Here is a 27580-nt window from a genome sequence, read left to right on the forward strand (position 1 = left end):
CCAGCAGAGGCACCATGGGCCAGAGGACAACTGCCAAGGTCATCGAGGCCGACAGAACAGCAGAGTCAGCAGGCTGTCTCCGATGCCACTCCCAGCGAGGGGGCAGCACCAAGACTTAGCACCCGGAAATAAAAACATAAGGCACCTTAGGCACACCATGGGTTTATCACTGGTGCTTTTACGTTGGCCTGAGATGAGGCCCTTATAATTTATTCTGATTTGTAACGCCATTGTCTTTTTTTTTGCATAAGTTTGTTTGCTTGACATATTAAATTCAGATATGTCACCATGGCTGAGGGTGCCTCTTTTCTTCCGCATTGGATGGTTTCCAAAACTGTAATGAGTGCTTTGTTGAACATTCAGCTTTATTAACAAGGCCCTTAATTACTGTCCCTAACCTGGTAGATTTTGCACTTAGGTGTCGAGTATGGAGCCTACAGCCCAGGCTTGTCCTGGAAGTCCAGGTGCAGTGTGCTAGCTGAAGGTTCATTGGATTAAAGCCTCCTGGGTGTCCCTGCCTCCCCGCAGTCTGCCCAGGTCAGCGTCTACCACCTCATCATTTCCCTGTGCATGCTCATCCTCAGACTCACTACTGGACTCATCGTGTGCAGCCACAGCCACTGCATCGAAGTCTTCATCATGCACTGCATCCCCCTTTCCAGCACAAGATTGTGGAGAGCACAGCATGCAACCACTATCACCAACACACAATCTGGGGGGTACTAGAGTGTGCCCCCTGAGCAGTCCAGGCATCGGAAGCGCATCTTGAGAACACCAATGGCTCTCTCCACCACAGCCCTTGTGGAGGCATGGCTCCAATTGTACCACTGCTCCTACCCACCTGTCCGCTGCACCTGTGCGACGACCTGAAGGTTACACGGGGGCTGAAAAATCGGCGTCGATTAGTGAGTCAAGGGCCTTATTTGGCCTGTTAATTAATGGCGGACGTGCATCGGACATCATCGCCCACCCGTTCAACGAAATATCGCGATGGCGTGCAGTCTCGTTGGGACACTTGCCCAATGTCACTGCGTGTAAAATAATGTGTAGGGCCCAAATCCGCACAACAACGGGAAAATTCTGCCCCAGAGCCAGAGAGTTATACAGCACAGAAACAGGCCCTTCGGCCCATTGTATCTGTGCCAGCCATCAAGAACTGAACTATTCTAATGCTATTTTCCAGCACATGGCCCGTAGCCCCGTAAGATATGGTGTTTCAAGTGCTCATCTAAGTACTTCTTAAATGTTGTGAGGGTTCCTGCCTCTACCACCCCCTCAGGCAGTGTGTTCGAGATTCGAACTACCCTCTGGGTGAAAACATTTTTCCTCAAATCCCCTCTGAACCTCCTGCCTCTTACCTTAAATCAATACCCACTGGTTATTGACACCTCCGCAAAGGGGAAAAGTTTCTTCCTATCTACCCTATCTATGCCCCTCATAATTTTGTATACCTCTTGATCCCTGCTACTCTAACGGGTACCCCTCAGCCTCCTCTGCTCTAAGGAAAACAGCCCGAGCCTATCCAGTCTCTCTTCATTATTGAAACACTCCAGTCCAGACAACATCCTGGTGAATCTCCTCTGCACACTCTCCAGTGCAATCACATCCTTCCTATTGTGTGGTGACCAGAACTGCACATAGTACTCCAGCTGTGGCCTAACTAGCATTTTATGCAGCTCCAATATAACCTCCCTGCTCTTATATTCTATGCCTCGACTAATAAAGGCAAGTATCCCATATGCCTTCTTAACTACCTTAGCTACCTTTGCTTCTGCCTTCAGGGATCTATGGACACGTACACCAAGGCTCCTCTGATCTCTGTACTTCCTAGGGTCCCACCATTCATAGTGTATTCCCTTGCCATGTTAGCCCTCCCAAAATGCATCACCTCACATTTCTCAGGGTTAAATTCCATTTGTTCTACCCATCTTACCAGCCCATCTATATTGTCCTGTAATCTAAGGCTTTCCTCCTCTCTATTTACGACACCATCCATTTCTCGTGTCATCTATGAACTTAATGATCATACCTCCTATATTCATGTCTAAATCATTAATGTACACTACAAACAGCAAGGGTCCCAGCACCAATCCCACAGGCTTCCAATCGTAAAAACAGCCTTCGACAGTCATCCTCTGCCTCCTGCCACTAAGCCAATTTTGGATCCAATTTGCTAAATTGCCTTGGATCCCATGGGCTCTTACCTCCTTGACCATTCTCCCATGCGGGACCTTGTCAAAAGCCTTACTGAAGTCCATATAGACTATATCAACTGCACTACCCTCATCTACACAACTAGTCACGTCCTCGAAAAATTCAATCAAATTTGTTAGACATGATCTCCCCTTGACAAAGTCATGCTCACTATCCCTGATTGATCCCTGCCTCACCAAGTGGAGATTAATCCTGCCCTCAAAATTTTTTTCCCTACCACTGATGTTAGACTCACTGGCCTGTAATTACCTGGTTTATCCCTACTACCCCTCTTGAATAATGGTACTACATTCACTGTCCTCCAGTCCTCTGGCACCTCTCCTGTGGCCAGAGAGGATTTGAAAATTAGTGCCAGAGCCCCTGCAATCTCCTCCCTTGTTCACATAGCAGCCTGGGATACACCTCATCTGGGCCTGGGGATTTAAGCCTGCTAAGACTGCTAATACCTCCTCCCTTTCAATGCTAATTTGTTCAAGTATATCACAGTCCCCCTCCCTGATTTCTGCACTTACATCGTCCTTCTTCATAGTGATCACAGATGAAAAATAATCATTCAAAACCACACCTATGTCCTCCAGCTCCATGCACAGATTGCCCCTTTGGTCCCTAATGGGCCCTCTTCTTTCCCTGGTTATCCACTTGCCCTTAATATATTTATAAAATGCATTGGGATTTTCTTTTATCTTGCCCGCCAGTGTTTTTTCATGCCCCCTCTTCGCTCTCCTAATTACTTTTTTAAGTACCCCCCTACACTTTCTATACTCCTCTAGGGCTTCTGCTGTTTTCAGCCCTCTGTATTTGCCCTAAGCCTCCTTTTTTTTCCATATCCAATACTCTATATCTCTTGACATCCTGGACTTGTTGGTCCTACCCTTCACCTCTATGGGAACATGTTGGCCCTGAACTCTCACTATTTCCATTTTGAATGACTCCCTTGGTCTGATGTAGACTTTCCTACAAGTACCTGCTCCCAGTCCAGCTCCTATCTTATATTGAAATCAGCCTTCCCCCAATTCAGGGCCTTTATTTCCGGTCCATCTTTGTCCTTTTCCATAGTTATCTTAATTCTTACAGAGATATGGTCACTATCCCCAAAATGCTTCCCCTCTGACACTTCTACCACTTGCCTGTCTTCATTCCCTAAGATTAGGTCCGGTACCACCCCTTCTCTTGTAGGACTTTCTACATGCTGGCTCACAAAGCTCTCCTGGGTGCACTTTAAGAATTCCACCCCCTCTAAGCCTTTCACACAAAGATTATCCCAATTAACATTGGGGAAGTTGAAATCCTACTATTATTACCCTATTATATTTACACTTCTCTGAGATTTGCCTACATATCTGCTCCTCTATCTCCCCCTGACTGTTTGGATGTCTATTGTACAGTCCCAGCAAAGTGATTGTCCACTTTTTGTTTTTAAGTTCTACCCATATGGCCTCATTTGAAGAACTTTCTAAGATACCATCCCTCTTACTGCAGTAATTGACTCCTTGATGTAGGTGCAGTACACCTACATAACAAATTCTATGAAAGAAGTAGGAATGGACTAAAGTTCCAAACAGGGTTTTGCACAAATATATGTTTGAGTTGATCATTTTCTAGTAGAGTGTCAGGAGATCTGAGGGATCCAATAATGGAGCACTATCCTTTTACCTCTTGATTTCAACGGAAACCAACTTCCTTTCCCTCCATTGGTTGTTTTGATGTTTTAAATTGACTGCATCTGGACAGTTTGATGGTAATTTTTGACAGACAGGGTTCCACAGCATAAAATCAATCTTTTGTTGGGACTCAGAGAAAGCTCAAGGTAATTAGAAAGGGTAAGGGAACGCGTGCACTGCTGAATGAGGGGCACACTTTCTGAGGTGGGATTAAAGGCCATTTACCCTGAAAATCAGCAGCGATTCCAGCATCCTTTCACTGGAATTTCAGCATGCTAATGTGTGAATTCCTCCTTGAGCCCTGCAAATCTGCCAGATTTAGCTTCGGAAGTGCTTGGTTATTGAGCTTGTGGTGTAATCCTGGGATCATTCTATTTTGGGGATATTGTTATGGAGAAGATTCAAAGGAACTTGATATTGGTTTTCAGCCTATGTTATACCTGACTGTCAAAGAGGAAGCTGATCTGTTCTATAATACTAACATCTTTCACCTTGTAGATAGATATATAATTCCCACCTGAAGAGCCTTAGGTTCTAACAGCACAATGCAGAAAGCAGGGATGATTAAAATGACTGACTCCAGATATTAATAGGCTTAATCATTTTCTGGTTGCCTGTGGTATCTAAAGAAGTTTGATATCCCAGTTAATCATATATGTGTCAACAGGATGAATGACAGAACTGGGCTTACAAAGAAAGCGGGACAGTTCAATTTGACCATAGGCCTGAGAAACTGTGGGTTGACCTTTCCCAGCTCATTGGAAACTGGCTGAGAGGTAAGGGCATTGGTAATGTGGCAGGAGGAGGCATGGAGATGGGGGGGGCGGAGGTGAACTTTCCATCTTCCCACTGCCAAGGCCTATTGTCAATGGTGGGGAGCTCAACAGCTGAGCCGCCCACTGGGTGGCCAATTGAACCAACTCCACATCCTGCCCTCTCTGCAGGCGTTTTTCACAAGTTGGAAGGGCTCGCTGTTGGATGGGGAGACTGCTAAGGTGGAAGGAGTTCCATGATGGTCATGGGGGCCTGCATGCATGGACCTAGCTCCCTTCATAAAATCTACCTGCTCTTCGAGAGTGCCTTGCTATTGAGGCGACCTCTCCCTGGTCATGCAACCTCACCAATGGCCACCGCTAGTGGAAGCATTGCAAAGGCTGCTGGACAGTTGGCCCTCTGATGGGTCACCAACTTGGAGGCGGTGAGGGGCTTCTGCCCACAGTTGGATGGAGTCCCGGGACCTGCCTGACACCTGCCCGGCACCCGGCCGCCAACAACAAGATACCAAGTCCTGCCATCCACCTGCGTGGGGTTACAACATGTTTTTATCCCAGGACCTAACTGAAAGATGAAAAATTCAGCTCTGTGATCCCACTGAATTGTCATAGCTATAGAAGTGTAGGAGTTCTGTCCTACCAGTACCCTGCCTGAATGGAGTACCTGGTTCAGTTTTGATAGCACCCATGACAGTAGCAATGCATTTTGGGCACCCTTATGTGGGGAGAAGCCGAGTCAGAAAAATGTGACACTAGTTAGATGTGTGTCTGCTCAGCTGGCTTATCAAACAGGAGAGTAAAACATGTTATTATTAGCCCCTCTTCTTAAAGGCCAATGAAATAAAGGCAGATTGTTTTCTTCTGAATGTCCCAACCATGAACATGACCTCACTTCCAACATTGGCGAATACATCAGTTTCTTACTGCGATATATTGCATTGGCGGTACAGAAGGTGCCAACTGTAACTCCTTTCAATGTCAAGTGGAAAGGAGAGAGATGCAGCGACCAACTGCCTCAAGTGGAACTCCCTTTAGTAGATTCTTTAGGGTGAAGATCTACCATTGCCCTGGGCGCTGCCTTCATTTGTCCTCACCTGCGCCTATTACAGTAACATTCCTGCCATGTCTGATGAAATTTGGAGCTCATGTCTGCAAACAGATTTCTATTAATAAGATATCAGCTCAGGCGCCAAAGCCAAACAAAAGCTGAAACTCTGCCTCCCAGTTGGAGATTAGAGGCATCATGCGCAAAAGGCAATGAAGAATCACAAAAATGAATCAAATTGCGATGCCTGTTTCTCTTGTGCATGAAAATGTAGTTATTCTAATCATGAAAACTTATGAGCAGATAATTCATTTTAACTAACAACCAGAGAAGAGATTTATTTGACATGCTGATCTTTTTCAGGTACGGTGCATTTTCAATCACTTCAATTTGTTTGTCCCATATGAGGCATTCAAAATGCAGCAGGTATCATTTCTCATAATGAACTATGAGAAAAATAGATTATTGGATTAATATTAACCCATGAAAGTTGACTGTCTCAAGGGCAGTTAGGGATGGGCAACAAATACCACAGCCCAGCACAGACTAATCATACTTTCTGAGATCAACCTCAGTGTTATACTGGATGGCCTCCCAATGATAATAACCTCTTCCTATTTGAATCTTGCTCTGATGGAGAAGTAGGAATTTCTGTGACCTATTTTGTGCTCCCATCTGCCACAAAATCATTTTAAATTAGATGCAAAAATCAAGTAAAATAATTCTGGATGATCACACAAAAGAAACACGTTTTCACTGCATAGATTCAAAACATAATTCAGCAACTTTCACTGCTATTTTAAAAGTATACTACTTCAAACTGAGAACATCCTCCATCATGTGTATGACACTGCCACTGGATTAAATGGTATAGATACAGACCAGACTTAGCAGCTTAAAACTGGGCATTGGCCATCAACAGCATTAGACTTATATTCCACCACAATTGACATGGCCACGTGGAAAGTTGCTCAGATATGCCCTATCCATAAAAATGAGGATAAATCCATTACGACTCATGGCTGCCCTATCAATATACTCTCAGTCACCAGCAAATTGATTGAAGATACTGTTGACAGTGCTATCAAGCAGCAATCACTCAGCAATTGCCTGCTCATCAATGCTCAGTTTGGGCTCTGTTAGCACCACTCAGCTTTAGGCCTCTTTACAGTGGACATAGGATCTAAATTCCAAAGTTGTGATGAGGGGGGTGCCACATTTGACCGAGCATGGCATCAAGGAGCCCGCGCAAAATTTAAGTCAATGGGGATTGGGGGCAAACTCTCCACTGATTAGAGTCATACCTAACACAAAGGAAATGGATGTGGTTGGTGGAGGCTAATCATCTCAGTCCCGACACATCACTCGTCCTCTTAAGTCCAACCAACTGCTATATCAATGAACTTTTAGTGCCAAGCAATCGCCATCTTTAACAAAAGAGAGCTGTAGACAGGTGGGTGAATCTGCCCTTCTGATCCTCTAATTCCAGAATCAAGTTGCGAGCACATCCTGGTGTAGTAAAATGGTCAAAGCTCACAACTCTGCATACCTTAGTATTCTTTTAACTATTTATAGTATCACCAATAACATACAAATGTCAATATTCCCTTTAACATCAAAAAGTATTCACGTAACTTTTCCCTTTAACAGTAACATCAAACAGTATCCACATACACTGTTCCCTTTAATTTTCTTTAATTACAAACATCCCTCCCTCTGATGATCACTGAGAGAAATATATTTCTATCTGTATGGGCGATCAAATCCATCCACAGTTAATTGAAAGTTGTTGAAGTTTGTCCTAAATGCATCCTTTATATAATACAATGATCATCTCTATGACAATTGATTAGTTCAACCATCTTGATGTGATCACCTCCCAATGCTGCACTAGTGAATATTTTATTATCATGCAAGGAAATGTCCTCATTCTGTTCGATGTTCAACTATTATTACACAAAGGTATTTTGATGGGGGAAAGCTCTGGGCTTATTAGCATTCTTAAAGGCAAATTAGTTTTACTCCAGGAACAATTTATATTATCAGTTCGAAAGGATGAGGGAACCAATCCAGAATTGGTGGAACCATGGTCATTACTTGTCATGTTGATTGGTAAGCCTTTTTAATAACCTGACTACAGGAAATCAGTGGACAGAACAATCAGTTAAATTTAAATAAACACGTCATTGTTGTAGTCTAAAGGGTTAACGGATGGCTTATGCTAATGTATGCCACAGATGGTAATGTGCTACTGACATCAATCAGTCACGTGTTAGACTCTCTAATCATGCCTAGGAACAACATGCCTGTTCTGTATCCTTTTTAAATGGAGTACTAATAAACAAGTGGTTGTCTACATTCTGTCTAAAAACCACAACCCACACCTGGAGTCCAAGGTAAAAAGGCCCATCTCAGAACATGGTGGCAGCAGAAGAGACATTGACATAAAAGACACATCAGTAGTATTGAAGGAGCGACAGAGTGAAGAAGCCTTTGAAAGCAGCACGATAAATTCCGACAGAAGAAGGCACACTGGAGAGAGGTAACAATGACTGTACTTAGTGAGAAGACTGTACTCTTACCCTGCCCGTTTGACTGCCTCAAGGGCCCGCAGAGAGCCATTAGTGAGAGTTATGGAAAAGCCATTTTCTCTGGTACTGAGCAGTGTCAGGTCTTCACTAAAAAGAATCATAGCATCAAGTTAGCACCTTTCTTTATGCAATAGGCCCAGTAGCAGATGACCTTCTCCAAAGGCAGTGTGTGCAGGAGTCCATCACCACTTTTGACTCCTTTATTAAACGCTTTATCACCTATTTTAGCCCAAGACAAGTAATCAAATGAACATGTTTTAACTGGTATTTGCAATGGCCTGGGGAATCAATTGAATTATTCCTAACTGACCTATATTGCCTAGCTAGTTCTTGCGGATACAGGGCGCTGAAGGCTGAGCTAACTTGCGATTGCATAATCATGGGTGTTCAGAATGAAAATCTCTCTGATTTTCTGCAGACTAAAGATGATGTTACTTTGGATCAAGCAGTTCAGTATGTGAGGCAGGCTGAGTTTAGAGCATTTAATCAGGCTATAATTAGGGGTGACTCCAAATCTTCACATGGCTCCATAGATTAGGTAGTCCCATGGAGAGTGGCCCCACCCATATGAAAGCCCACCAAGCCAAGTGAAATGTCAGGAAACTCCACGCCGGCAGTGATTTTAAGAGGCTTGCATTGTGGCATGAAAACCCGGCACCAATGACAAAGCTGCGCAGCAGCGGGTGCAGAATGATTCTAGTGTGGACATTTCAAGTGTTTCTGCAAATCCAGTAGTTTTAATCAAAGTCAAGGACCAGAAAGTTTTTGTGAAACATGTTCCTTCCAAGAAATAGAAAGTCAAAACAAAGATGAAATTACAGAGCTCCTAGGGGACGTAGGTAGTCTTAATCCACACTATTGGTCAGTTGCACTGCATGTTCTAGGCTTCGATACCACTTTTAAAATTGATATGGGAGCTGCTGTTAACATGTTAGCAAATGACCTCGACTGACTTCAGCCAATGTCCCTTTATCCATCAGGCATCAAGTTACAAGGTCCATGCGGCATGTAGCATCCAAAGGCAGGATTACTGCTCTTCTTAGATACAAGGGATGACAGATCGTTAATTTTCTCTATTTTCTTCACAATCAGCATCCTTATTGAGTGGTGATGTTGGCATATTTCTAGGAATCCTAGAAAGACCATATGATTCTCATCATTTGGACAACTCACTGCCTTTCATGCAACAATCTTCAACCTTTTACTTAGAAGCCTTCAGAAGCTGAGGAAGTTTATACACTCAGTGGTAAGTTCTTTTCTTTTACAGAGATACCATTCACTAGGCCCATGGTGGAAATAGAAGTTATGAACCTCCCAATTCATCACAAAGGCGAGAGATGGCAGATACAGAAGGCAATGCAACAGATGGTGACCATGCCCATGAAGACGGCTGGACTTGAATTGTCCCTTCGTAGAGAGTGATGAGGAAGAAACACTTGCAGTACTGAGTGATCTCCTGGAGGTTGAGGTCCTAGAGAATGATTCATATTTCCCATTGATGGATGCACCTTATAATGTCTCTGTTGACTTTTTAGAAGAATCAGCTGTGCTTTTTGTGGCTGAGCAGCATTCAGATCTTAGTTCCACTGAATCTGCCAATGTAACGCCTACTTTATCTCCTGTTGTTCATGAAAAGTCTTACACAGAAGATGCTTTGCCTGAGTCCATTTCAGAGTTCATAGAGGATCACGCTACTAAAGAGCTGGTACCGCCCAGGGGTGAAACACAAGAGCCACCCAAACTTCAGTCCCAGCTGAAAATCTTCTTGCCTTCAGAACTGGAAATCAGCACAGAAGCTGCGGCAGAACCTTTAGCACTTCTGAAGCTGCAGAATCCAGTTCAGCAATCTCGTTCCTGAGTTGATTGTCTACAGGAAATTCCTCTCATTAGAGAAGATGAGGCTATTTTGTCTCCATATTCTCAAAAATTCTTCCCATTGCCCATGGTGGAGCAACCTCGCAAAAAGATAAGCGTGGCTCTCTTAGCACAGCCTACAGAAAGTAAATGGTCCTCCTGGAATAACGTTGGGAAATCACCTCTTCTTCTTCTCCTGACAGCCTTACAGGGAGATCTTGGCTGGGATTTTCTGTGCCCGCTGGCATTGGGCGTTTTCAGTGACATGAGTGAACAGTATGGCATGATCAGTTTCACGAAGGCGTGAAACCAGTTTGCGATCATCCCCTCAGTCCGCCAATGGCAGGTCGCTTTTCTCCCCATCGAATGTCGGGAACCTCATTGTAATACATCTGCATACTATTATTATTAGGCCAGCCTGCTGGAATCGTTTCCCCCCCACCCCACTTGATCTTCTGCCCACATCGGCAGGAAAACATGCTGACGTGTTTCACAGCAACATATATAAGTCATGCACTTGGCAAGCTGCACTACGCTTGGGACTTCAGGGTTTGTTTATGGTACTGGGTTTGTAACCCCAAGATCAAGAGTTCAAATCTCACAATGGCAAACTATGAAACAATGTAACTTCATCTGAAACAGATGGAAACGGGTTTGTACTCTAAAGAGTTACATTGCTTCGGTCAGCTCTCACAGCCATCAGTGCCAGGCTTCATAGGCAGCATCACATCACTTTTAGGGGAGCTCATGGTCAGGTCGCTACCTACCAGATCAGCCATATGTGGGTGGATTTTCAATGGCTGCAGGACCAAGGCTTGCTTGGGGAAAGGGGAGAAGTGGTCTCAGGCAAGGGAAGTGGCTGCAGGACGAGGGCTGTATTGGGGAAGGAGGGTTTCCCAGGGCATGTGTAGGGGCGCATGTTGATCTGTGCAAGTGGCCTCAAGATGGTGCGGGCTGAGGACGCAGCCTCCAGAGGAGATAAGGCCAAATGGACGTGTGAGGGTGTGTGTGTGAGAACGGGTGGTGATGTCCCTTGAGCTGGCAGTGAGTGAGATGCCAGTGAATGTGTGATGGGCTTGAGTGTGTGAATTTAGAGTGATGAGATGGCTGCCATATCCTGGCTGTACTGATGAGATCATTCATCCTCTATCTGCATTGGATGGCCAACCTCTTCTGTGCAGCATTGGCATTGACCACCACTGGTTAAGCCGGAGTGGTAATGTTGCTGCCCCTCCTGTGGCCAGAGTCGGGGTAGAGGGCATCATAGCGGGCCTTCAAGGCATCTAAAAGGTGCGCAAGGGCTGTGGTCTTCTTGCCTTTTGAGGCCATGTCCTCTTTGCTGCAGTCCTGGGCTGGAAGCACTGAGCATGGCAGTACTTTAAACATGGTGCCTGGCATGATGAAGCAGTGAGATGATGACATGGCAGGTGAGACAGAACCTGTCTGCCATGGAAATGGTGTGTTTCCTGGGACGATATGGCGTGAAGAGCCGCCATTGCAGCTGGCAGATAAAAAGTTGTTTTTCCCACCCACTAACACACTTAGTGCAAATCTGGGATGATCCCACCCATCATTGTTTCCTTTGTCATCAAAGTTTATTGAAATCTCAGATCTTCAGTGCCTTTTTGGTCCTTGATCCAGCAGCAGATGTTACAGCTGTGACAGTCCTTCCTGGAGTTGAAGGCCATTCCTCTTCTGAAGCTTCTTCCCAGAGTCCTTCAAGGGAGAAACACATTCCTCAGTGTGTCCTGATTTCTTCTCTTCTGGTCCCAGAGGGTCCAAAGGTTGATTCTCCTCAGGCTTCTCTTTTAAGTCAATCTTTTGTTGTAAAGCCTTTCTTGTCTTTGCAGTTCAGTCACCCTGAAATCTACACTCTAACTCCCAGCAATGGTGACAGCAATGATGATAAAGTGCTGTCTTATTCTGCAGGCAATGATGTCCTACCAGATGCAGAAGAAAGCTTTCAGGTCTCCAAGATGTCTTCCCTAGGGACCAAGAATATTGAGAGAGATTCAATCCCCCAGGATTGTGACTTGGGAGGGTAAGAATATTAGTTGAAAATGGCTAGAATCTGTAGTTGTAAAAAAAAAGGAATTACAGGAGTGTAAGGTAATAGTTTCATGTTGTTGTTAAAAGGTAGGATAGTGTACTTGGGGGAGGTGTAGTATAAAGGGTTAATAGATAAGATATGGTAATAGATGATGATGGATGATTGACAGAAGTCAGTCATGTATTAAACTCTCAGGAGAGAGGCTGGAATCATGCCTAAAAGAAATATGCCTAAGCTGTAACCTGTTTAGATGTAGTACAACAGACAAGTGTTAAGCAGATACCAGAGTGTGTCTGCAATCTGTCAAAGAACCAAGTCCCACTGCTACAGTCCAAGGTGGAAGGACCATCTCAGAACAATTTTGTGGTTTGATTACTCCAGCTACTTCCTTCATATTCATAAAATTAATTGATTGTGTTTGTGTCTCTGTCTGAATAATTTCCTTCTGCATTCCATTCAGCTCACAGTTTATTTTAACAGTTCATTTAAAAGTCTTGTTGGTTCCCCAAGGAATGCTGGGACATGGGCCAGAATTTCATGCCCTGCAGGCGGGCAGGCACACGCCCATCCAACCCAAATGGACGTGAAATAGTGCAAGATGACATCAGGTGGGCGTCCCGATGTCATGGCGCACTTGCGCGATATTTCGCTCGGCGGGCACGCCCGGCAGTTGGAAGCACACCCGCCAAGTTAAATGGGCAATTAAGCCCATTAACGATGCAATTAACAATGATTTTATGTGGCCCGTCCACATTTATAGTCGGCCAATGGGCCACTCACGTTGGCAGCATTCACGTTTTTGTACAAACCTCGGTCCAGGACGGGATGAAATTGCCGTGGGGAAATAAAATAAAAAGAGATGTCAGGATACTGGTTTTTTATGATGTATGCTTTCAGGTGCTTGAGTGAGTTGCATGGACATTATTTGCAGCATTTTTGCGTTTACTTTATTTTGTGCATCTCCCTGAGGTAGCTGTCTGCCTTCAGGAAACTCACTGGAAGTGCTCACCCGCACCCTCAGTTAGTTCAGCACCCGCCCTCTCCTGTTCCCCCAACCCTAGCAGCGCAGAGCCTTTCCCAGCGCACGTTTTATGCTGGCTGGCCAATTAACAGCCAGCCAGCATGAAATCGCAGTCGGAGGCCAATCACGGCCAGGGGCCCATTTGCCTTCCACTTCCTGGCCTGCTGATCACGTGCACCCGACGAATGAAAAATTCAGACCATGAAGATTGGTCAATTTCTTATAATTAGTCAATTTTCAAAACTATCTTTACAGTACATGTTGGTTTACTTTCAGTTAAATATGTTCTTTCTACAAGACTGGCTACAGAGTCTGGCCACCTGCCATTGACATTCAACAGCATTACCATTGCTGATTATCTCTCTATCAACCTCTCCAGACCTCCAGAAACTGAAGTGGACCAGTCACGTAAATGCTATAGCTACAAGAGCAGGTCAGAGGATGGGTATGTTGTGGCAACTTATTCACCACCTGACTCCACAAAGCCTCCCCCCCCACATACAAAGCACCTGTCATGATTGTGATGGGATACTCACCATTGCCTGGATAGGTGCAGATGCAAAAACGCTCAAGAAGCACCATCCAGGACAAGCAGCCTGTTTGAATAGCCATTCCTTCCACCACTGGCATATAGTGGTAGCTAGTAGCATGTACTATACAGGTTGCACTGTAACAGGTTATCAAGCCTGCTTCAACAACACCTCCAAAACCCCCCAAAAATCTCTTTTTTATCCATGCTACACTTCATTGAAGTGCCTTTTCCTCCCTTAAAAGATATTTTCATATGAAAATAATTAAATGGTGTGGTAAGATTCTGTTGCTAGTAAACACATATTAAATGAACTGAACAACTGATTCAAACAAAGCATTTCTTGGCCACAGCAAATGAGCCACATATTTCTCTTTAAGATCTGCAGTGCACATTCTTCTTGTATTATCCTCAATACATTTTCTTACCAAAAATCGATAAGGAGCCTGTCATAAAGAACAAAAAATAAATCAACGCAGTCAATTGCTTTTGAGAGAGTCCCTTTCAAAATCTCTTTTATTTTTGGATAGCAGGCTATTGTTCTCCCAGGCCTGAAACATTTAAAACATTGAAATCCAGTTAATCAACTGACATTAGCACTGTAACTGAAATTTAAAAATAAATCTCTGATCTTTCTTGTGAACTGTGATGTCCTTATCCACATATTCAAGGTGACACTGATAAATTATTCTTGATAGATTGTAAAAATTAAGGACAGACTAAGTACATTTGAAAAAAATCGAAGGCAGTTAGGAGCTGAGTGATAGCAGGGCTAGCTTTTAAACTAAGTCATGCATTCATGGATACTGAACTGTTTGTTTCTCTCTCTTGCTTCTCTAATAGATTACTATCTTGCTACATTTGCCAAGAGACATATCTAATCTGTATTGTTTGCATCAAGTCAGTCAGAATAGCCTCAGTAATTGCGATATTTACTGATAGTCTGGTATCTGCTATTGTACTGATACAGATATCAACATCAGCATCAGAAAGCATAAGTGAAATTAAGAGAAAGTAGACTGCTTGTAAAGCACTACTCTATCCTATTACTGAGTTTAGATGGTTTGCCAGATCAGTGCTATTGTAGTACAGTAAAGACTCTGAGAGCAAAATTTGCGAGTGACTGGATATTCTTAAGATTAAGATTCTTCATCTTTCTCTATTAGAAGTTATTTCAACAAAATTGCATTTGCACAAGCACCACTTCAAGAATAAACATTGGCCTAGGGATTCAGCTGTGCATGGTGGAGGATATTGCACCATAGGGTTCTACAATAAGCACAGGACACTTGGCTAAATAAGATAATAAGGCTGTTAAATTATTCTGATATATGCCTGAGCTAACAAGGCAAGCCTGTTTGAAAGGCTGGATTCAACAAACAATTTTGGTTCTAATTGCTGATTACCATAATTTGAACTTGCCTGGAAGTGCTAAATCAGAGAATCCTGCAGGTTTAACACTCAAGTGCGGATCAGATGGAGTTTTTATGAAATATTATGGGCAGAATTTTACATTCCGCAGGCAGATGCGCACCTGACCCGATCGGATGTAAAGCCGTACAAAATGACATCGGCTGAGTGTCCCGATGTCATCATGTATTCACGCGATATATTTTGCTCAGCAGGTGTGGGCAGTGGTTGAAAGGGTGCCCTCCAACAAGTAAGAGGGCAATTAAGCCATTAGCAGCGCCATTAAAGGCAATTTTTCATGGCACATCCAACCTTATGGTTGGCAGACGGGCTAATCGGCCAGGCGGCCTTTAAGTTTTTCAGGAAACCTCATCCAAAAGTGGGATGAAATCTCTGTTAGGAAATAAAATAAAAATAAATATCTGGGGACAGCATTTTTATGAGGTATGTTTTCAGGTGCTTGATTGCGCTGCATGGACCTTTTTTGCAGATTTTTTACGTTGTATTTTGTAATTTGCAGGTCTGCAGCTACCTGAGGCAGCCGTCTGCCTTCAGGGAGCTCTCTCGAAGTGCTCGCCCCCGCTCTTCCCGCCCCCACCCCCACCCCAGCAGCGCTGAGCTTTTCAGTGCATGTTTCATGTTAGCTGGCCGTGGATCGGCCAGCCAATGTAAAATTGCAGTCGGGGGTCGATTGCGGTCAGGGACCCTGTTTCCCAATCAGTCCCAGTCCCACCGATGGCGCGCGCCTGACGAGGGAAATAAATTAGGCCCATGGTCTAGATTTTCATTGGAGAGGCAGGAAGGCCGAGTCAGGAAACTTCCTAATTCAGCAGGTCCATTTCCTTTAAAAAGGCCCATTCCCACCATATATTTGTTCCCGGAGGTGGCTGCAGGATGGAGTTGAGCACGCCACCTCCCGAGGCAGGCCCTGCTCTATGATGTGTCTGCATGCCATTGTAATGTAAAGGTACTCAGCAGAACAAGGGTTAATGTGGAACTGGAGAATGATACTGCCCATGGTATGATGCATATAATCACATAGAGAACAGTCTAGGTAGAAAACTCTGGAATCAACCTGCATGGAGATAACATGGATGACAGTAACCTGGGATCTGTTATTTGTTTTTATTCATTCATGGGTTGTGGGCTTTGCTTGCCAGGCCAGCATTTATTGCTCATCTCTAGTTTCCCTTAAGAAGGTGTTGGTGAGCTGCCTTCTTGAACTGCTACAGCCCATGTGCTGCAGGTACATTCACAGTACTGTTAGGGAGGGAGTTCCAGGATTTTAACCCAGCAACAATGAAGGAACAGCGATATATTTCCAAGTCAGGGTGGTGAGTGGCTTGGAAGGGAACTTTCAGGTGATGGTGTTCCCATGCATCAGCTGCCCTTGCCCTTCTTGATGGTAGCAGTTGTGGGTTTGGAAGGTGCTGTCTAAATAGTCTTGGTGAATTCCTGCAGTGTATCTTGTAGATGGTATACACTGCTGCCACTATGCACTGCTGATGGAGGGAGTGCCAGTCAAGTGGGCTGCTTTGTCCTTGATGGTGTAAAGCTTCTTGAGTGCTGTTGGAGTTGCTCTCATGCAGGCAAGTGAAGAGTACCCCATCACACTCCTTACTTGTGCCTTGCTCTTGAAGCCACAGTATTTATATGGCTAGTCCAGTTCAGTTTCTGGTCAATTGTAACCCCCAGGATGTTGATAGTCTGGTATTCAGCAATGGTAATCCATTGTGCAATCATCAGCAAATATCCCCCTTCTAACAGTATGATGGAAAGAAGGTCATTGATGAAGCAGCTGAAGATGGTTGGCCTGAGTGACTCCTGCAGTGATGTCCTGGAACTGAGATGACTGACCTCCAACAACCTCAACCATCCTCCTTTGTGCTAGGTATGACTCAACCAGTGGAGAGTTTTTCCACTGATTCCCATTGACTCCAGTTTTGCTAGGTCTCCTTGATGTCACACTTGGTCAAATGCTACCTTTATGTCAAGGGCAGTCACTCTCACCTCACAGGTTAGCATTTAAGTGTTCATGTTTAAATATACAAGGCTCAAAATCTTATCATTGAGACATCTAAAGAACTCATATTACAACAGACCTGAAGTGGCAACAGAAGTGGATAGATGATAAGGCTAGAAAGCTGGAATATCCATTTTGGCTCATTGAGACATCAGCCCAGTTGTGATGATGAATGTCAGGCCCTTAAACTATCATCCCTCACCCTCCCCATCCACCCAATTCCACTCACACCCTGCATTCCCCTCTCATACTACCTATGTGCCCTCCTTGCCCCCATACCACTTCCATGCCCCATCATACACCCATGAACCTCCAGGCTCCTTCATATACTGCACGCTGCCTCCCTACTCCCCATGTATACTCCTTAGCCACCCACCCAGTATACACAATGGGCAGACCTCAGGAAGCCATTGAAGTGGACATTTAAAATATTCCAACAATCTAAAAGAGCTGTCATTCAAACACACTTCATACTAAAAAAAACCTCTCATGCATAAAAGCCATTCAAAAAAATTAAATGCCTTTGTAAAAATATTGTAAAAATAGACAAACACTTATTCAATTACCACATAAAAGACAGGTAATTATGTAATAGCCTTTTAAATCTGTCAATAAAAACATGAGCACAGACCCCTAATAAGATGAGTAGTTTCACAGCTTTTGAAACTCAGCCAAGCATTTATAATAGGCTCAGCTATCAAACCATACCCTGGGAAATGGAACCTATTGAAACTGAATAACCAGGTGGCATCTTTTTTTTTTTTGCTAAGCTACACCAGATGTCCTGTCAATCAAATCAACCTTGGAGCAGATGTTATTTCTAAGTGAAAGCTGCTAAAGGTTTCTGTTTTTAATTTAAAAGGATTCTGGGCATTTAGAGTGTATCAGATTATTACACTAGAGATCCCAAGCAGCATTTTGTACAGTTTTGAATGCATCACACCACTGTTTCAAATGCTAAAAGTACTCTAATGTACCTCAACATTTACACAATGCTGATCAGTGTAATGGTTAACTTATCTTTGCAGGAAAGAACCCTATAATCAATCACTGCAGTAAAAACACATCCAAATTACAGCACAACATCAAATCACATTTACTCATACAAGGGGCTTGATTCCACTAACGTTATGAGAGTTTTGAATTGCCCATCCCCTCATTGGAGCCATAAGGGATTACTGCCGGCATCCTTATCCCACACTGGTGAAAATTGCCAAGAATAGGAATGGAGGCTGGAATCGTAGAATCAGGTCCCATCCCCCATTTTTAAAGGGCTCCTAACGGCCTCAATCAGCAAAAATCCAGGTCTATATGTGAGCTCCTCACACACACTTCAAGTGAAGTTATGGAGTGCTCTGGCTGGCACACAATATCATGTTGCAGGCTGGTTCAGGCAACAAAGGAGAGAACAGGTTGTCAGGTGCTATACTGGAGGCCCTGGTGGAAGAGGTCCAGAGGAGGAAGAATGTTCTATACCGGCAGGGAACAGGACACCAACTTGTCCTCCTCTGCATCCTGTATTTCTGACCTGCAGCAGCTGCTGCTGTTCTGCCTGGCTTCATGCCCTCCTCCCATTTCTTGTCCGGACCAAGGATCCCCTAGCAAAATTCATCCTTTATACAAAATTCTAACCTTTCTATTATTCTAATCATTCCCTTTCTCCTGGTGGTTCTGGTAAAGTGGCATACCACAGCACTTTCTCTTTTTAGGTGCAGTCCTCAGAGAATTTTCAGAATAAATGTTGCTAGTGTGTCAGCTCTTCAGAAAGAGTCCCAAAAAGCTTCCCCCTGGGTTTCAGAGGTTCTCCTCACAGGTCCAACAGCAAATGTACATAAAATTATGAGTATCCCTTTAAGTAGCACTTGAAATCTGCATGAACATTGTGCTTACTTTCAAACTGTTGATCTCTTTTAAGAGAGGATGTTATTCATACAACCTCAGCAATCACAAAAGCCTTCAAGACAGCCATTCCTCTTGTCAGCTTTGTTATGAAGCTATTACTGTATATAATGTGATTGGACTTTTTTTAAATAGAGGTTTAGTCTGTGTGTTTGTTAATTGGATTAAAGCCAGCTAGCCTGGGTGCTTTGATGCATAGTAGTTTTGAGACATAAACAGAGGCAGAGGCATGTAACATTAAAACAGCTATAAGCCTACAACTGCCTGCACAGGAACCAAGTTGAAAGGAACCTCATTTTGAATTTGTAAGGTGAAAATGCTTTCCTGGTATCTGCTTAAAGTCTATGGGTTATTGTTGCTTTAGTGGAGATAAATTTGGGAATTTAAAAAAAATTATGATAGTAGTAATTTGTAACCATGTGTATGTGTTTAATTCATTGTAAATTAATAAAGTTCTTATTTAGTTTGATATAAAAACCTCTCGAGGAATAGTGGCCTTATTCCTGAATTTAGAGCTGCATCTCAAACATACCAATTGAAAATATAGGTTATTACAGTTGTTTAAAGTTTCCCTCTGGGATTTTAAATAACTCAGCTTTACCAGCTGCTGTGTCATAACAGCCCTGCAGTGAATTTAGAATGCCCTCTCTAGGAGCAAGCTTCAACACATGGGAATGGGAAAAGCAAATCATTACCACCTAAAAACAAAGTAAAAATTGGGACAAAGGTTATAATCTGAAATTATTAAAATCAATGTTGACCCACAAGCCTCCGAAGTACCTATTTGAAAGGTGAGATGTTGTTCCTTGAGCTTAATTCTTAGCACATTGAGGATTTGCTAAATAATCTTCAAACATTTGCTAAACAATCTTCAAACATTTGTTAAATAATTCTCAATGTGCTAAGAATTGTGCTGACAACAAATTTAAGATTGGGCTTGCAGTGTGGTTCATTTGTGTGTGCTGGAAGCTACATACATTGATACAGAAGGCCCTGTTCTTTTCAGACAGAAACAACATGTACACACATTGCACCTGTTTCAGCTAAACAAAATTCCCTGACTCATTCCTCAGGGTAATGTCTTGACCAATCAGGGTCAAGCTGCCTTGTTAAAATGTCACAAAAATGCTTGGCAGTTAGTTGTTAGTCACCATCCTCCATGGCAATACCACTTGCCAACCAATCAGCCCTCTCTTTACATGGAGTATTAATTGTTGTTTTCCCTCAGTTATTGGTATTCTTGTGAGTATCCTGATGAGCACAAGACGAAAAGCTTAGACATGTCTCTTTTTTCAGCAATACTCAAGTTCTGCACTACCAAATGACTTTTTATTATATTTTCAGCTTCCAGATTTTTCCTTTTCATATTTGATTAAGGATTCCATAATCTTTCCTGTAACTTTCATCATGCTAACTGGCCGATCGTTCCCCGGGCTTCTTGCATTTACCTTTTCAAATACAGCAGTCACATTAGTGAGCAATAAGATGTTTTGAGATTTGTTTAAATTTGCTGTGGAAATGAGCTGACAATTCTTGGAATATCTTACCACACACACTGTAGAAACAAATCAGAGACTCCCAATTGAGTGGGCTGAGAGGGATTGAGCACGGGAGCAGTTGCCATGCAGCCAAATTATAAAATCAGGCAAGAAACCCTCATTGGGATGGCGCCGTCAAGAGAGAGACACAACAGGATAAGTCTCTCTGGAAGTGGATCAGTCCTAGTCAGGTCAGATCCAATCACCCAGTCAACCTAATCTGATAAACTAGGGAGTAACTGTGTGTTTTAAATAACTCTGCATTGTCTTCAAGTTTATGTTTTTGGTGATAAAGCTGTCGGATTTGTGGTGAAATTGTCTTAGCTGTGAGTCTTAATTTCTTGAACAATACAGGACAGAAAATAAGTGCCATCCCAAATCATTAAAACCAAAAGGAGCAGCCTGCAGTTGGTGGCAGGGTTGGTTTTGCTTTGGTAAAGACAAAGACAGCAGCAATGTTTGCCATATTCTATGTTGTTACAAATCCACAAATGTATTAAAGTTCAACGTGGTTTTTTTGCATCATTTCATACTTCAAGGTGAGGTGAAAGTGACTGCTCTTGACCTCAAGACAGTATTTGACCAGGTGTGGCATAAAGCCGCCCTAGTAAAGCTGAACTCATCGGGAATCAGGGGGAAAACTCTCCACTCATACCGAATACAAGGAAGATGACTGTAGTTGTTGGAGGCCAATCATCTCAGTTCCAGGGCATCATTGCTGGGGTTCCTTAGCATCCTGTCCTAGGTCCAACCACCTTTAGCTGCTTCATCAATGACCTTCCCTCCATCATAAGGGCAGAAGTGGGAATGTTCACTGATGTTGGCACAATATTCAGCACCATTCATGACTGAAGATGGGATGAATAACCCCACACCTCACCCCCTATTTGTGATTTATTTTAAATTTGTTCCTTGGATCGAAGCATCACTGGGAAGGGTCAGCATTTGTTGAGAAGATGGTGATGAGCCAGCTTCTTGAACCAGTACAGCCCATCTGGTACAGGTACACCAGGAAAGAAGATAATGAAGCAGTTCATGTCCATATGCAGCAAGATCTGAACAACTTTCAGGCTTGGGTCATTAAGTGACAAGTAAAATTCATGCCATTCAAGTGGCAGGCAATGACCATCTCTGGCTATAAGAGCAGGTCAGAAGTTGGGAATTCTACAGAGAGTAACTCATCTCCTGACTCCCCAGCCTGTCCATCATCTACAAGGCACAAGCCAGGAATGTAATGGAATACACTTGCCTGGATGACTGCAGCTCCAACAGCATCCAGGATAAAGCAGCCTGCTTGATTGACACCCCATCCACCACCATAAACGTTCATTGTCTCTACCACTGGCGCACATTATGTACCATTTACAAGATGCACTGCAGCACCTTGGGCAGAACATTCCAAGCCTGTGACTTCTACCACCTAGAAATGACAAGGGCAGCAGACACACAGGGCAGTGTCATCCCCCCATCGGGGGTGGTGGGAGGGTGCTGTGCAGGAGCAGGAGCAAGTGGGTGGGTTCCTGATCAGCGCCCCCAGTTGGGGGCATGCCACCATTTTACGTGGGCGGGCCAATTAAGGAATGTGCCAGGAAGCGCTATGTGCTCCCTGTGTGGGTGGGGGGCATGCGAAAGTGTTGCCTAAGGGAGATCGGCTCAAATGTGAAAACCAGTTTAAGGAATAGAAAAAGTGTTACTGGCATGTCCTCTCATGTGACACTGTCAAAACCATGTTGAATAGGTGTTCTGGAGGCCTGCGTAAACAATGCCAATCTCTTGCAACCGATGAGATCAAGAGGTGCTTGTGAAGAAATAACATTCAAATTGTGGTGAAACCAGGGGGTCTAACATCCATAGTTCATCTTTTGGATGCGTGCCTCAAGAACCATTCAAGGAGCATTTTCACACTGAATGGAATAGGTGGATGATTGACTGAGAAAATCCTTCATAGGGTAAAATGCCTCACTTGGTGTTTTGTGTGGTTTTTACATCAAATCATGGGATGCTATTAGTGTATAAAATATATTCAGATCATTCAAAAACTCCGGAATATCCAATTCGAAGGATGGAGAAGAAGATGATTTGTTGTGCAGTGATTATCATGAAACCAAAAATGCCACACCTGATGCAGAGTGAGATCCTTACGATGATGCCATAGCCAAAGTGACTCAGAAGGAATTTGAAGAACTCTTTGCTTCAGATGCCAAAGACAATTAATTTGATGGGTTTTAACATGTTTTAATTGTGGTTAAAGGGATCTTTGTTGAATTAATGCATTCAGTAAACTGTGCCAGATTAATTTAACATGAATTACTGATGTTATTTTTTTCACATTTAAAATGCAACCATGCACACCGACACCAGCAGTTCACATTTTGTACTCAGTGTTTAAGTTGACCCCCAATTTAGGAAGGATTTTCAGAGGTTTCAAAGGTCGACTTATATGCCAGTAAATTCAGTTTTATAAATTAGTCAGGTGTGAGTTCAAGTCCTGTCCTGGATTTGAGCATAAAATCCTAAACTGACACTCAAATGCAATACTGAAGGAGTGCTGCACTGATGGAGGTGCTGTCCTTTGGATGAAATGTTAAACCAAGATCCTGCCTGCCCTCTCGGATTGACATAAAAGATCCCATGGCACTATGTCAGAGAACAGAAGAAGAGTTACCCCGGTGTCCTGCCCAACATTTATCCCTCAATCAACATCACAAAAACCAATTATCTGGTTGTTATCACAGTGCTGTTCCTGGGAGCTTGTGTGCAGATTGGCTGGTGCATTTCTGCAGACTTTGAGACTGTTGAGTACGCCATCCTCCTCCAATGCCTCCTCACCACCATCCAGATGGGAGAGGCTGCACTCACTTGATTCTATTCTTATCTAATCATAGCCAGAGAATCACCTATAAGGACTTCTTTTCCTGCTCAGACAACCTTATCTTTGGTGTCCTCAAAGGATCTATCCTGGGCCTCCACCCAAATCTGATCTAAATGCTGCCCCTTGGCAACATGATCTGAAAGCAGAGCATTAGTTTCTACACATGTAGGCTGATGACACACAGCCCTACCTCACCATCACATCCCTCAATTCCTTCACTGGCTCTAAATTATCAGACTGCTTGTCTGACATCCAGAACTGGATGAGCGGAAATTTCCTCAGATTAAGTAGTAGGAAGGCCAAAGCCATTGTCTTCATATCTGCTACAAACTCTGTTCCCTAGCCACTTATCTCTCTCCTTGGTAATTGTCTTAAAATGAACCAGTCTGTTTGCAACCAACTCCAAGATCAGTTTCTGATCACATATCTGCACCATCACAAAGACGATTAATTTTCACCTCTGTAACATCACCTGATTCTGCCTTGAATCAATGTATCTACTGCTGAAGCCCTTATTCATACCTTTGCTACCCCTACATTTCACTATTCCAATACATTCCTTTCAAACATCCCACATTCTACCCTCTATAAAATGAGGTCATCCAAAACTCTGCTGCCCTGTCCTCATATGGACCTAGTCCCATTCATCCATTACCCCTGTGCTTGCTGATCTAAATTGGTTCCTGGTGGGTTTTAAAATTCCCATCCTTGTTTTTAAAACCCTCTGCATCCTCATCATTACCTATCTCTCTAATTTCCTCCAGCCCCCAAAACCTCCCTAATATCTGTGTTCCTCTAATTTTGGTCTCTTAAGCATCCATGATTTTAATCACTCCGTCACTGGTAGCAGTGCCTTCAGTTAACCAGGTCTCAAACTGTGGAATTACCTTCATAATCCTCTCTATTTTGCTATCTCTCTTTCCTCTGTTAAGACACTCCTTAAAACACATATCTTTAATCAAGCTTTTGATCACTTGCCTTAATAACTCCTTGGGCAGAATTTTGCCCTTGGTGGGCTTGTGGGTCCCACTGGCTCAGCGGCGGGCGGACAGCCGACCCGTGCCACTGAAACGGGGCCTGCCACAAATTTGAATGGGTGGGCTAATTAAGGCCTGCCCAGTGGCCTGCCTGACAGGAAGTGCTATGTGCTTCCTGTGCGGGGCGGGGGAGGAAATCCCCAGCTGTCAAAGTGCGCGGTTTTGCACATGCGGACGAAAGAGCACACTGCTCCCTGAGGCAAGTGGTGTCTCAGGGAGATTACTGACAGTCCAGAAAACTTTAAAAATAGAAAAAATAAAAAATTATTAACATGTCCCCCTCATGTGACAATGTCACACGAGATGGGACATGTTAATAAATATCACATAAAATGTATTAAAGTTTTTAAAAACAGACATGAAACCTCATCCCACCAATGGATGAGGTTTCATGTATTATCAGAAGCCCGCTGGGGTTTCTGGCCTGCTATCTGCCAGCCTTAAGGTTGGATGGGCAGGGCCTTTAATTATCTTAATTACTCTGTCAATGGCCTCAATTGGCCATTGACAGGTCGGCGGGCGGACAGCTGATTTCGCTAAAAAATTAAAGGGACCGGGATGACTTTGGGGGTTCCTCCCGACGTCATGCCGTGTCATTTTCCCGTTGGCGAGCGGGCCCTGCCCCCAAATCGCCGACGAGGAAATTCAGGCCCTTTAGTGGTTCAGTGCCAAATTTTGCTTCATAATATTACTGTAAAGTGCCATAGGACATTTTACTACATTAAAACTACTATATTGATATATGTTGTTGTTATATGTATAAAATTAACAATGAAAAACAAATCAAAATGTAACTTCTTACTCCAAAAATTGTTTCATACTTTATATTCATTATGGATCTCACCACATGATATAAATGCAAAACAAATCAACATCTGAAGTGTCCTTTCCTTCAATCTCTAAACTCTTTATAATAAATCAATAGCAGCGGAATAAAGTTTAAATCTCTTTAAAAGGTGGACATAGCCTATTAAATAAATGATCAATAATTTTATCTACGCTATCAGAGGCTTCAAATTTGACTGTTTGTTCCTCAGAAAGGACAGGATTAAAATTCACTTAGTAATCTGCACATTACATATGTATAACCAGTCTTTATACTTGACGTTTTTGATCAATAGATTAGGGAGCAGTCAAAGGCCTCTGGCAACTCTGTGGTATTAAGAAATCAGCCTCTGTGCAATGTTCTGATTTTAAGTCTAATTGCATTAACTGTCACAATCCTATCCATTGTTCTTTCTTGGACCAATTTTCATTAGAGTTAGAAATATGATCTGAATAACAGTAATGACACCAACTCACACTGGCACATTGAACATAATGAAACATCCCAAGTTGCTTAACAAGTGCGATAATCAATGACAACACCGTGGCATGGAAGGAAATATCAAGTAAGATGGCCAAAAGGCTGATCAAAGAAATAGGTTTTAAGGAGTATCATGAAAGGGAGATAGAGAGATGGAGTGGTTTAGGGAGGGAATTCCAAAGTTTCAGGCCAAGACAACTGGAAGCATGGTCACCAATGCCAGAGTGGTTAAAACTGGGGATGTACAAGAGGCCAGAATTGGACAAGCACAGATACTTGGGAGGGTTGTGGAGCTGAAGGAGATTACAGTGATAGGGAAGGGTGAAAACAAAGATGATAATTTTAAAATCAAGGTGTTGTTAGGCCAAGAATCAGTGAATGTCAGCAAGCATAGGGAAAATGGATGAATGAGATTTGGAGCAGATTATGTTATGAGCAACAGAATTTTGGGATTACAAATTTACGTAGGATAGAAAATAGAAGACTGACCAGGAGTGTATTGGAGAAGTCCCGTCTCGGAGTTACAATATACAGGTGAATGTTTCAGCAGCAGCTGAGCTGAAGCAGTGTTGTAATGAGTGAGGTGGAAATGGGCCGTCTTGGTAAAGTGCAGATGTGTGGTCAGAACTCATCTTGGGAATCAAACATAACACAGAGGTTACAAATGATCTTCCTCAGCCTGGGCCATTTGCCTGGAAAGGAAATGGTGGTCAGGAAAGAGTTTGTGCTGGGAACCAAGACAAAGGCTTCAGTCTTCCCCATATTTAGTTGCCCAAAATTTCTGCTCATCCAATATTAGATGAGCAGAATGACAAATCAAAGGGAGTGGAGGGGTCCAAAGAGGCACTGGTGAGGTAGAGCTGAGAGTCCTTGGCATGGATGTGGAACCTGATTATGAGTTGTAATTTCCTAGCTCCAGGATGTCATATCTTGGGGATTACACCAAAGATGAGCAGGGGAAAACCCCCAACAGGCCCCCCACCCCACCCCTCCCCCCACTCCCCATCCCATGGAAGTCCCCTGGTAAGGATTGTATGTTCCATAGCAATTGCCTGGGAAATGCAAACTTCCCCTGGTCAATTGCCCTGCACTGGGAAACACCCGAAAATGTGGTTTAAATCACAAACTTCGAATGATTCCGATTGCGCTACATCAATAATTGCCAGAAAAAGTTAGAAGAATTAAAATCACTGCAGCTTCTGGGTAACTATTGTACAGATCTAAACCGACCCCACTACAGGGCTGTCCTCACATCCTGAATCTTTAGATAACTCCCCAACCCCTGACAACTGCCTCACTCATTGGACTCCCTCAGCATCCCCCAAAGGGACTCCCATGGCCCATGGAACAACCCCTACCCCCCACATCACAACCCCACTACCCCCCTTCATGGGACTCACCTCCCATGGGACTTCCCTCACACTCCTTAACCCCCAGCGGACTGCTCTCTGACCCCCAACTGCTGACACCCACAACCCCGTCCCTCCATGGGACTACTGCCCCCCCCTGCCCCCCCAACAACAGGGCTCCCCCACCCACCACACAGGAGTCTTGAAGTCCTCCCCACCACAGGACTCCACCCCTCCCCCACCAACTGGACTTTCCCCAGCCCCTGACCATCGCCCAGGCCCAACCAGAACTAACTGGACCATTCCCATCAAGGTCCAACATGACTGGATGCCTCTCCACCCCCGTCCCCAAGGCATGAACAAACCTGATTGTACCCAACCTCCCACGTCTCCAAGGCCAAACCCGAC

This window comes from Carcharodon carcharias, chromosome 1 (genome assembly GCF_017639515.1).
Source record: "Carcharodon carcharias isolate sCarCar2 chromosome 1, sCarCar2.pri, whole genome shotgun sequence".
Lineage (NCBI taxonomy): Eukaryota > Metazoa > Chordata > Chondrichthyes > Lamniformes > Lamnidae > Carcharodon > Carcharodon carcharias.